The sequence below is a fragment of the Canis aureus genome, chromosome 13 (assembly GCF_053574225.1).
Source record: "Canis aureus isolate CA01 chromosome 13, VMU_Caureus_v.1.0, whole genome shotgun sequence".
Lineage (NCBI taxonomy): Eukaryota > Metazoa > Chordata > Mammalia > Carnivora > Canidae > Canis > Canis aureus.
In genome coordinates this window covers 35,706,559-35,719,630 of record NC_135623.1, presented here as the reverse complement: position 1 = coordinate 35,719,630, position 13,072 = coordinate 35,706,559, and the positions used below count along the sequence as shown (strand labels likewise).

At 35.3% G+C, this 13,072-nt stretch overlaps 1 long non-coding RNA gene across 1 annotated transcript in view; it reads left to right on the top strand.

Moving 5' to 3' along the window:
* Positions 1–13,072, top strand: part of LOC144281623 (uncharacterized) — a 128,327-nt gene that overhangs the window by 51,305 nt on the left and 63,950 nt on the right. The gene's annotated exons all lie outside the window — the stretch shown is intronic.

Below are 13,072 nucleotides of genomic sequence, written 5' to 3'. Positions count from 1 at the left end.
CAGAACTAAAAGATAACCTATGGAAAGGGAAAAGATATTTGCAAATGACATATGTGAGAAAGGGTTAGTATCCAAATATATAAATAACCTATAAAACAAATGAATGACTAAAAAATGGGCAGAAGACATGAATATACATTTTTCTAAAGAAGACACAGAGAGATGACCGACAGACAAATGAAAAGATGCTCAACATCACTGATCATCAGGGGAATACAAATCAAAACTACAATGAGATGTTACCTCACACCTGTTAAAATAGCTAAAATTAATAACACAAGAAACAACAAGTGTTGGTGAGGATGTGGTGAAAAGGGAACCCTCTAACTGTTGGTGGGAATGCAAACTGGTGTGGCCACTCTGGAAAACAATATGGAGGTTCCTTAAAAATAGAACCACTCTACAATCCAGCAATTGTACTGCTAGGTATTTACCCAAAGAATACACAAATATGAATTCAAAGGATTACATGTACCTGTATATTTATTGCAGCATTATCTATAATATCCAAATCATGGAAACAACCCAAGTATCTACTAACTGATAAATGGATAAAGAAGATGTGGTATATATATATATATAAAATATTATTCAGCCATGAAAGGAAAGAAATTTTACCATTTATAATGACGAGGATGTAGCCAGAGTGTGCAATGCTAAGCAAAATAAGTCAGAGAAGATAGATACCATATGATTTCACTCATATGTGGAATTTAAGAAACAAAACAAATGAGTTAAGGGAGACTAAAAGAGGGACAGAAAGGCAAACCAAGAAACAGATTTTTAACTGTAGAGAACAAATTGATGGTTACCAGATGGAGATGGATGGGGGGATGGGTGAAATAGGTGATGGAGATTAAGGAGGGCACTTCATGAGGACCAGGTGTTGAATCACTATACTGTACACTAATATTACACTATATTGAAACTAATATTACACTATATGTTAGCTAGCTGAAATTTAACAAAAACTTAAAAAAATTTAAGAGGTTAAAAATCAAATGAAATGTACTAGGGGAATTTTGTTTGGTTTTTTAAAAACATTTGACAATTTCAGACTTATAGAAAGGCTGACTGACAGGAAGACCGGGCTCTATTTCACATTGCTCTCCTCAACTCTTTCTTTAGGAGTCCTCGGATAAAGTGGTGCATGAGAATCGGAGCTGGTACACCTTGCTCTGTCATTCCTCCATCTATTGTCTACTAGAGAGGTAGAGAGCTCTTCTTCTGTTCCACTGACACTTGCTGCCTTCTTTCCTACAGTGGCTCCCTATATTGCTAACCTTGGTGTTACCAATCTCCCCCAAATCCCTGACATCAATGACCTTTTGGCAAGAAAGCTCCTTCTGCTTCTTAAGGCTTCCTCTCTTTATTTAGAGGGCTTCTCCATTGGCAGAATGATTGGGTCTCTAGTTATACTTTTATTCTCCCTTGCACTTGAGCCCTCTTCCTTCTTATTTGGGTTGTAGGGTAGAGGAAGTGTTAGGGGCAGGTGCTGAATCAGGTCATAGCTATGTATTACCTCATAATGGACATGGAATCACTTTTCCTTGGTTTTTCATTCATTGCCGCCTAGTCTCATCTATATTGCCAGATTTCATTCTGGTATTTTATTCTTTTCCAAGCTTTGCTTTTTTTTCTCCTTCCAAATCAGCTTCCATTAGGGTTCCCAGTCCACTGGATAGTCTACCTACCTATACCTTATTTATGGGCTGTGTTCAGGTTTCTCACCCATAGGACCTCTGGGTCCCAGGCAAGTCAACAATGTGGCTGAACATTTATTTTCATATCCCTGATCATTCTGGGGACATGAAAAGGAGATAACGTGAAAATAGACTAAGAGGTGGAAAAATCAGCAAGAGTGTGGTATTAGAGAAGTCAAATGACATAAAACAAGTGTTTGTGAGGATATGGAGAAAAAGCAACCCTCATACACTGTTGGTGGGAATGCAAACTGGTGCAGCTACTGTGGAAAGCAGTATGGAGGCTGCTCAGAAAGTTAAAAATAGAACTACAATATGATCCAGTAACTGCACTAATGGGTATTTACCAAAAAAATGCAAAAACACAATTTGAATGATATATGCATCCCTATGAGGTCATTGAATGACTCATCAAATCATATTTTCTTATTGTCAGAAAGAACATTCAGGACAGTGTGCCAAAAGCAGTAATGCATTTTTTGGTTAATCATGTGAAAGATACTCTTCGGAGTGAGTTAGTAGGACAGCTGTATAAGTCATCCTTATTGGATGATCTTCTGACTGAATCCGAGGACAAGGCACAGTGCAGGAAGGAAGCAGCTGACATGCTAAAGGCATTACAAGGAGCCAGTGAAATAATTGCTGAAATCCGAGAGACTCCTCTTTAGTGAAGAGAATTATATAGTACTGAGACTTTGTTGACTCAAAATTTGCTAGTTACTGCCGACTTGAGTAGAATTTTATTTATGAACTCCTGTGTATTGTAATGGTATGAATCTGCTCATGTGAAGAGACTGGCTATAAACTGAAAATTTCACTCTGTATTGCAGAACAAATCATACACTTATCCAAATAATAAATGGCTGTTTCTGAAGTTTCCCAGTACATATAAAATAAAAAAAATGTGTAAATAATGTGGCATTATTTACAATAGTCAAACTATGGAAACAGCCCAAGTGTCATTGATTGCCGATGAATGGATAAAGAAGATATGATATAAATAGCCATAGAGTGAAATCTTGCCATTTGCAACATGGATGGAGCTAAAGAGTATAATGCTAAGCGAAATAAGTCAGTTAAAGACAAATACCATGTAATTTCACTCATATGTGGAATTTAAGAAACAAAACAAACAAACCAAGGGGCAAAAAAAGACAAACCAAGAAATAGACTCTTAACTATAGAGAACAAACTGATGATTATCAGAAGGCAATGAGTGGGAGATAGGTGAAATAGGTGGTACAGATTAAAGAGTATTAAAATGGGAGTGCAAACTAGAATTAAAATTTTAAAAACTTAATTAAAAAAGTCAAGTGAAAATATGTTTAAAAAGAGAGTGATGACAGGCACCTGAGTGGCTTAGTCGGTAAAGCAGCTGACTCCAGATTTTGGCTCAGGTCATGATCTCAGGGTCATGAGATTGAGTTCTACACTAGGCTTTGTGCTCAGCCTGGAGTCTGCTTGTCCATCCCCTTCTATTCCTCCCATGCCCACCCTCCCCACTCTAAAACAAACAAACAAGCAAATAAATAAATAAATAAATAAATAAATATTTTTTAAAAATGTGATGAACTGTGTCACATGTGTTGCAGCCTGAGAATTGATGAAGTTTGGCAAAGTAGAGTTCATTGCTGATCTTGGATATTAGTATTTTCAGTGAGTTTTGGGCATCAGATCCTTAGGAAGTGTGTTCAAGTGATAGCAGAAAGAGCAAGAACAGTGCTGTGAGGCGAGAGAGGGAAAGAAAGAGGGAGTAACAGAGATCATTGCCTTGTAGAGGCAGTGGCTTTACATAGTAACTAGGGGATATGATTGATGACGCAAGTGGAATGGTTGGCCTTAGAGAGGAACATGAATTGTTCATCCGTTGTAACAGAGGAGGAAAGGCAGAGGAAATAGGGAAACAAGGACAGATGTGGGCAGTTTTGTTCTAAGTACTATAGGGATTCTCTATTGATTACTTCCCTTTTCACAGTAAAATAAAAAGCAAGTCACTAGTGTATACTTATGCTTAGGTTGAAGGTATGTAGTTCCTGACATCATTTGGGTTAAAGTCTTCACAACTTTTCCTTTTAAGGTCAAAATTTTTAGTATAAGAAACCACTTCGTGTAATGTGAGATGTGCACTTGAATCAGGTGAGCTTAAATCAGATGGCAAATTGGTGACTCACTACCCATCATTTAAACATTTTAACAATTAATTAATTAATTAATTAATTTATTTTCATTTTAACAATTTAAACAGATATTTAAAGGTTTTAAAATTTGCTTTTCATTATTCAAATATGAGGAGATTTTATATTAAAACCAAATTTTATATTTCCCTTTTTCTTATTCAAGTATAATTAACACTGTTGTACTAGTTTCTGGTGTACAATATAACAATTCAACAATTCTACACATTACTCATTGCACATCATGATAAGTGTACTCTTAAGCCCTTTCACCTATTTCACACATCTCCTCATCTATCTATTTATATTTCTCTTTTAAAAAATGTTTCACCTACTAGCACTCAACCTATATTCCTGCATGATAATAGTAGGATGGAAATGAATAATGACCCTTCAGATATGGCACTCAAGTTTTTTTTCCAACATCCAACATTGTCTATTATTACCTTATAATGGACTGACTTAGTCCTTTAATTTACCCTCCTGCCTCCCATATAGGATTTGAAATTGAGGTATAAGCTGCAAGGTACAACTCCAGGGGCATCATTCATACTGTAGCCTCTATGAGTGGTATTGCTGGAGTTGTGCCCTATGGAAATCCCCGGCTTAACAAATATTTGCAATTCCTTCCTTGAATCCCACACTGAGTTGTCTACCTGAAGAGCACTTTTAACAGACTGGCTCATTCCTAAGTCTATTTCTATTTGTTATACATTTTTCTCAAGAGAAAGCTCTGCTATGTCAGTGCCTGTAATGGGTGAATTGTATCCTCCCAAAAGATATGATCAAGTTCTAACTCTCAGGACCTGTGAATGTGATTTCATTTAGAAATATATTTCTAAATCAAAATCACCAAATTGTGATTTTGATGTAGTTCTAACAGTTTTACTTTTGTTTCATCAAAATGTGATTTTGATGTAATTCTAACAGTTTTACTTTTACTTTTGTTTCCCTTGCCTCAGGAGACATACCTAGAAAAATGCTGCTACAGTCAATGCCAGAGGAATTATTGCCTGTTCTCTCTTCTAAGATTTTTATGGTTTCAGATCCCATATTTAGGTCTTTAATCCGTTTTGAATTTATTTCTGTGTATGGTATAAGAAAGTGGTCCAGTTTCATTCTTTTGCATATAGCTGTCCAATTTTCCTAGCACCATTTGTTGAAGAGGCTTTTTCCCATTGCATATTCTTTCTTCTTTTGTTAAAGATTAATTGACCATATAATCATGGATTTATTTCTGGAGTCTTCATTCTTCCGTTGATCTCTTGTATATTTTTGTGCCAGTACATACTGTTTTATTTACTACATCTTTGTAGTACATCTTGAAATCTGGGATTGTGATACCTCCAGTTTTGTTTTTTCAAGATTGCTTTGGCTATTGAGGCTATTTGCATTTTAGGATTGTTTGTTTTAGTTCTGTGAAAAATGTTGTTGGTATTTTGATGGGGATTGCATTAAATCTGTAGACTGTTCTGGGTAGTATAGACATTTTAAACAACCTACTAAATGGGAGAAGATAGTTACATATACCAAATCTGATAAAGGGTTAGTAGCCAAAATATATAAGGAGCTTATATCACTCAACATCCAAAAAACAAGTAATCCAGCTTAAAAATGGGCAGAAGACAAGGCCAGATATTTTTCTGAAGAAGATACACAGATGGCCAACAGACACATGAAAAGATGCTCAACATTACTCGTCATCAGGGAAATGGAAATCTAAACCACAACAAGATATCACCTCAAACCTATCAAAATGTCTAAAATCAAAACCACAAGAAACAACAAATGTTGGCAAGGATCTGGAGAAAATGGAACATTTGTGCTCTGTTGGTGGGAATGCAAACTGGTGCAGTCACTGTGGAAAACAGTATAGAGGTTCCTCAAAAAGTTAAAAATAGATTTATCATATGATCCAATAATTTCACTACTGCGTATTTACCCAAAGAAAACACTAACTCAAAAAGATATATGCATCCCCATGTTTATTGCAGCATTATTTATAATAGTAATAACTTAGCCATAAAAAGAATGAAATCTTGCTTGCAACACATGGATAGATCTAGAGGTTATATCACTGCTAAGCAAGATAAGTCAGAGAAAGACAAATACCATATGATTTCACTCACATGTGGAATTTAAGAAACAAAACCAAAGGAAATAAGAAACACATTTAACTATAGAGAACAAAATGATAGTTACTAGAAAGAAGGTAGACAGGGGTAATAGGTAAAATAAAGAGGATTAAGAGTACACTTCTTATGATGATGAGCACTGTGTAATGTTCAGAATTGTTAAATCACTCCATTGTACACCTGAAACTAACATTGTATATTAACTATACTAGAATTAAAATTTTAAAAAAAGATATAAGATGAAGTCATACTAGAATAAATTCAATCACTGATGTATTTACAAGAAAAAAAAAAAAACATAGTGAGAGAGAGAATCAGGCAGATATACTCAGGGAGAAAAGGCCATAACAGAGACAGTGTTGGAGAGATGCAGCCAGATTACTGACAACCACCAGAAACTAAGAAGAGGCAAAGAAGGATTCTTCTCAATAGCCTCAAGGGGCAACAAGACCTAATAACAGACTGGTTTTGGACATTCAGCTTCCAGACTGTGAAAGAATAAATTTCTGTTTTTTTAAGCTACTCAATTTATGGTAATTTGTTATGGCAGACCTAGGAAGCTAATACACAGCCTATACTTTTAGAAATTTCTCCATTAGTTTTCCCCTAAGACTCTTTGGAAGCTCTCTGGCATTCAATATTCATACTTTATCTTCTTATTTGAAGGAGCTTTGATTTGTAGGATTAAATAGAGATCATGCATTTGAATTATGCTTATTGTCTTTTATCAATGCTGAAGTCATTTACACTCCCTAGACAATCCAGATTCACTTATTTTTCTCCAATGAAATATATATCTATTTTTAGGTTCCTCATTATATATATATATACTAGCAGATTTCTGAAAATATGAGGTACCCTGATGTCTTCTTTAACTTTTGGACCATTAAGTGTATAATGGTACAATTATGCCATCCAATGATTAAAAGTAGGGCTTCATTCATTTAGTACATTTAGGAAAGACTAGGAATGACATTATGTATTATTTTTAGTGGATGTAGATGTGGACTACCAGAATTACCTGTTTTGTAAAAATCAAACACTTAAAAGATGGCCTAAGAGCATTTCACCAGATGTAGAATTTATACTGGATTAAAGGATACTATTCTACCTGGAAAAGAAATGCAAAGAGACAGTCATAAAATGTTTATCAAAAACCTTTGGGATGCCTAGGTAGCTCAGTGGTAGAGCATCTGCCTTTGGCTCAGGTCATGATCCTGGGGTCCTGAGATCGAGTCCCACATGGGACTTCCTGCAGGGAGCCCGCCTCTCCATGTGTTCGCCTCTCTCTTTTTGTCTCTCATGATAAATAAATAAAATCTTAAAAAAAACATTATATACCAGTTATTTTTTTGGTTTCAAACTTTGGAAGTACCAGATAGTAGCAACACTTTCTTTGGTATAGTTTGTAGTATCACCTACAAAGACAGCAATAGATAAGGTAAAGGGTGAACATAAATATTGTAACAGATGACTTGCTTTAAGTCAAGAAAATAAGAATCTTGGAGATCTCCTCACTCTCCAGTGAACAGTGTGTTCCTTGAATTACTTCAATGGAACTAAACACACTTCTGGTGCAATAAAACAATAAGCCATGAAAAAACAAATGCATTAGTCATTGAGCTTTGTGGATTTCACTTACATTATTAATTACATGAAAATGATATGACCATTTTACTAATTCAACATTTTGGTAACTTGAAAATTAATTGTAAAATGAAAGTCTCTCTTTCAAATGAGTGACTTCATTAAAACATTTAATAATCTATAGCTCACTGAAATAAATTCCCCTGTTAAAAATTAAAGTGTTCTAATAGTTACAAAGTTAGATATTTTCTATTATTTTTCTAAATAGACATATTAACCTAAATACTATAGTTTTAAGTGTATGAATATCTAATCTTAATGGAGAAATGAATTTCCAGAATCTAGTCAGCTTTCTTAAGAAAGGTGATCAAATCATAGACATATTATCTTCGGTAATGACATGTACAGTTTCTTTTCAGAGATGTTTTAAAATTCAGTCTAAAGTAATTGAATCTGAATCCGTAGGTGCTTTGATCTTAGACTTTTTAGTCTCTGGAACTGTGAAAAATAAATTTTTGTTGTTTATAAGCCACTGAGCCTATGGTATTCTGTTACAGCAACCTAAATGGACTAAGACAGTGGGGCAGATAGAAGTACCAGGCCACGTAAAGACATTTTATGTTCCTTGTTTCTATTGGATCTGATGGGTTAATCATTTTGCCCTGTGTTAAAATGTTCTTTACAAAGTCACACTATTACTTAGTTCCTGCTCCACTCCCCCCATCCCAGGTCCTACCAATGATAGTTCAGGCAGTTTCTGCAAACTCTTTGCCTACTCTCCCCTGATGTTAACATTTTATATAAACATAGTACATTCATCAAGACTAAAAAGTCAATGTCAGTATACCATATCAACTAATATGACTTTATTAGGATTTTACCATTTTTCCACTCATTTCCTTTTTTGTGTGTGTGTTCCAGGATTCAATCCAGAATACTGCACTGCCTTTAGTGGTACATGAATTTTATGATTTTTCTTGGTTTTAAATCATATATCTTGACTAGAGATAACACAATTCTGCTACTTTTCCTTCTTCTTAGTCATTCCCTGTTTCCCATTCATTTCAATAAAATTATTATGATTTTAAAAAGATTATTAGTGTCTGTTGAGCCACTCAACCAATTCACAGTTCTGCTGAGTTTCAGGAGTTGATTTAAAGGCAAAATCAAAAAGAAAACTTTGGGAAGGGAGAATATGATTAACTCTTCTAAAGTTCATAAGACATTGGGCAGCCCAGGTGGCTCAGTGGTTTAGCGCCACCTCCAGCCCAGGGCCTGATCGTGGTAGACCCGGGATCGAGTCCTATGTTGGGCTCCCTTCATGGAGCCTGCTTCTCCCTCTGCCTGTATCTCTGCTTCTCTCTCTCTGTCTCTCCCTGTGTCTCTCATTAATAAATAAATAAAAATAAAAAAAATAAAGTTCATAAGACAATTGAATGTCATAAGACCCAATAGAGAAATTACGTTTCCAAAATTCCAGAAAAATGTTTTATACTTCAAAGTTAGAAGTAAATTAATCTGATTGCTGTCTGACCTATAAATTCATAGTCTTCACAGAGATTGAATTTCTGTTTGTAGAAAAATTGAAATTACTTAAGAACTGTAAGATTAGAGTTAGAGAGAGGTCATGGTAGAAAAGGTCAGCAAGAGCACCAACTATTATATAGGACACCTTGCATTGCCTTCGTCTTTTGACATCTGTGAGCACCACAAAGATTAGCAAGTTGTTGAGTGGCACTGTCCCTATTACTCTCCCAAATTTCCTTGTTCATCACACAATTTTTGTAGCTTGTAAATGAATTTCTCCTTGATTTTAACCATGGAGATTTATTTATATCTATAAAAAATATCTTACTCCATTGAATTTCATCTTCCTAATGATGAATATTTAAATTGTTTTGCTTTATACTTACATAATTTTCCTTTCTTCATTCTATTATTATTGATTTTAAAAATAAGAAAGTTATTCATATGGTAAAAAAAGTTAAATTTTACAATGGAGCTTATAAGAAAAACAGCAGATACGCCCTCCCTTTTGTAGGCCCATACTCCAGAGATAAACATTTCTTTTTAAAATGTATTTTATTTATTCCTGAGAGATAGAGAGAGGCAGAGACATAGGCAGAGAGAGAAGCAGGCTCCATGCGGTGAGCCCCACATGGGACTTGATCCCAGGTCCCCAGGATCAGGCCCTGGGCGGAAGGCAGCGCTAAACCGCTGAGCTACCAGGGCTGCTCCAGAGATAAACTCTTAATCATTTTTTGTTTTGCTTCTTCTGGTGACTACATTGGAAAATCTAAACATGTTTATACTGTATTACTAGCAACTTACTAACTTATCTTTGGGAAATATGGAAATTTACTCTGTACTCAGGCATCTGGCTCTTCTCCAACCTAGGGTTAGCTATCATCTTTCTGGGTTTGATAGTCATTATCTCTACTTTTCTCACAAGTCACTTTTGTAATTTAATACTATATTAAATACCCCAATTCTTGTTCCACTCCATTCTTACAATTTTTAAAAAGATTTATTTATTTTAGAGAGTGTGCATATGAGCAGGGGGAGGGGCAAAGGGAGAGGGAGAGGAAGATAGATAAACTTAAGCAGACTTCCCACTGAGCAGGGAATCCTATGCAGAGCTCGATCTCATGACTCATGAGATCATGACCTGAGCCAAAATCAAGAGTTGAAGAGTTAACCAACTGAGCCATCCAGGTGCCCCTGTTCCACTGTGTTTAGACAATGCTTTTATTTTCCTTTTCACATTATGCACAATAAGATTATTATACTATTTCTTTCCCACTTCATCTTCTAATTTCTATTAGTGAGGCTTTTTTTAATGTCGAGGTTACGAACATTACATTTTATTTTACAACTGTTTTTATAATTTATAATATAGGTTAATTAAAAATACAAAAACTAGTATATAGCATTCACATTATATTCAGAAAGTAAATATTATTCCTTGTTGGTCTTTGTAGGGAATGCTAGAACTGCATTCCACTTTCTTAGGTCCAAAGTACAGATCCCTGTTTCACTTAAAGGTGAATGTGCTTAGAATTGATATTTTACTACTTATATTCCATATAAATATAAATTTAATTTACTTAACTAATATTTATTTTCCTCTCTGACAGGTACAGTTGAAAGCACTGAGGAAACAGTAGTGAATGAAACAAATAGAAATCTCTGTCTCTTCTGAAGTAGGAGAGGAAGTACTGTAGGATGGTGGTGATAGGGTTTATAATTGAAAATAGAGTGGCTAGAAAAAAACTTCATTCAGTAGGGGGTGATTGAGCAAGTAATAAAGGAGGTGAGGGAAGGAGTGATGAGTTTGTGGACAGGACATGCCTATTGACAAACTTCAATTTTAAGTGTGCAGGACACTGAAACTTGTTTGAATTGTGTTACAGTTAACCTTTGCTGCACACAAAACACGCCAGACTCAGTGGTTAACAACTACCACCACCAGGTAGTACTTCCCGTTCTCTTCTGCTCATTTCATGGGGCTCACTCATGTGGATTCATTCAGTTGGCAGTTCAGCTGGAATGGACAGTCTCAAGTTTTGAGACTCAGCTGGCAGGCCTAGATGATTGGGAAGCCCAAGCTCCTCCCTTCATGTAATCTTTCATCCTGGGCTTCTTCACCTGACATAGAATTCCAGAATGATAAACACAAGAATTTCAAGAACTTGTACAGTGTCCCTTTTGTCATATTCTATTGGCCAAAATAGGTCACAAGAAATCCAGATTCAAGAGATGGGGAAAGAGATTCTATTTTTCTATAGGAGGAGCTAAAAAATAGTATAGTCATTTTTGTTCAATATACTAAAAGTTGTTTTTAGTTGTTTTTAGACAACTAAAAGTTGTCTCCCAAATAATACCCTAATGAAAGATATGCACTGGATATTAACAGTCATGAGAGTTCCCCTAATATACCTTCATATAGTTCAATTTATTTAGAGAAAAGAAATTAATTTTGGCCAATTTAACAGTTTCTGATTGATTCTATGCATGAGAATGTAGATATGAGGACAACTGACTTAGTAATTAACCAAAAGGCCTTCAGTTAATCTCCATTTCTATACCTTTACCTTTTATCTTCTGTACATGTCCACCCTGAGGCTAACACCTGACCATAATTACACCGCAGGAATGGGCTACCTCATCCACTGCCAATCATTTGCATATTCTAGACTGTTGCTTCTTCCACTGTTTGATTTATTAGAACATTTCCATCCAATTTACATCTTATAGAAATGTGTTGAAATTTCTAGTTGTTGATGATCTCTCTCCCAATCTCTTTTCTGATTGCATTATTCATTTCCACTGTTTCCTAGGCTTTGTAGTCTGTCTCAAGGGGCTTAAAGCCTGAGAATTACATTTCTAGAATACTCTGGTTCAAAGTTTTTCATACCATTTTTTGTTCTTTTAATAATATGCACTCATGGAAGAATTACAAAGAAAAAGAGCAGAAACCATTCTTTGTCCTACGGTTGCATTAAACTCTAGCAGATGTATGCTTCTGCAGCAGCAGCTAGATTCTGTGTTCCACTGCCAGCCAGTTGGGAGTTGGGAACAACTGTGACTATGAATTTGTGTGGCAGTTCCCTGACTTCTTGACTGCTGCTTCTGCTGTGTGACCTAAAGAATCAGTAGCTGTTTAATCCTGATGTTTGCTTTTTGAACCATTCAGATTATTTTGTATGCTTCTATTTTCTTGTACCAATTTCCTTTATGCTTGAAATACCCAGAGTTGTTTCTAATTTCCTGATGGTACTTGGAGTTATTTCTTTAAGTATTTCTGTATTGTAATTTTAATACAGTCAGGAGGAAAGGAAAGCAAATATGTGCACTCTGTTGTCTTGAATTGGAAACCATTTATGTTTCTTTCTCACCTGTTTTCTTAGTTGTTTGAGGTTTTTGTCCTATATACTTTCCCAACAAAAAAGTTAGGATGTATGTAAGGGTATAAAAAGAGAATTTCTTAATTTTTTAAAATAACCTTAATCTGATGTCTCAGGGACTTTCTGATAGCAGCTTTCTGATCAGGACATTATTCCTCTGGGATGGACAGTTTCTTATGTCAACTTGGTTAGGTTTTAGTCCCCATTCAATCAAACACAATCTAGGTGTTGCTCTGAAGACATTTTGTTGATGTGAAAAAGAAGTCCATAATCAGTTGACTTTAAATAAAGGATATTATTTGCAGTAATCTGGCTGGGCCTGAAATAATTAGTTGAAAGACCTTAATGAAATCTCCCTGAAGGAGAAATTCCACTTGTGTACTGCAGCTTCAGTTCTGCCTGAGAATTTCCAGCCTGTCCTTCCTGATGGATTGTCCTCCAGATTTTTGTCTTGCTCAACCAGCCCCTATATCTGACAATTCTATAAACAAATGCATTGTATTGTCAATCTATCATCTATCTATCTATCTATCTATCTATCTATCTATCTATCTATCTATCATCTA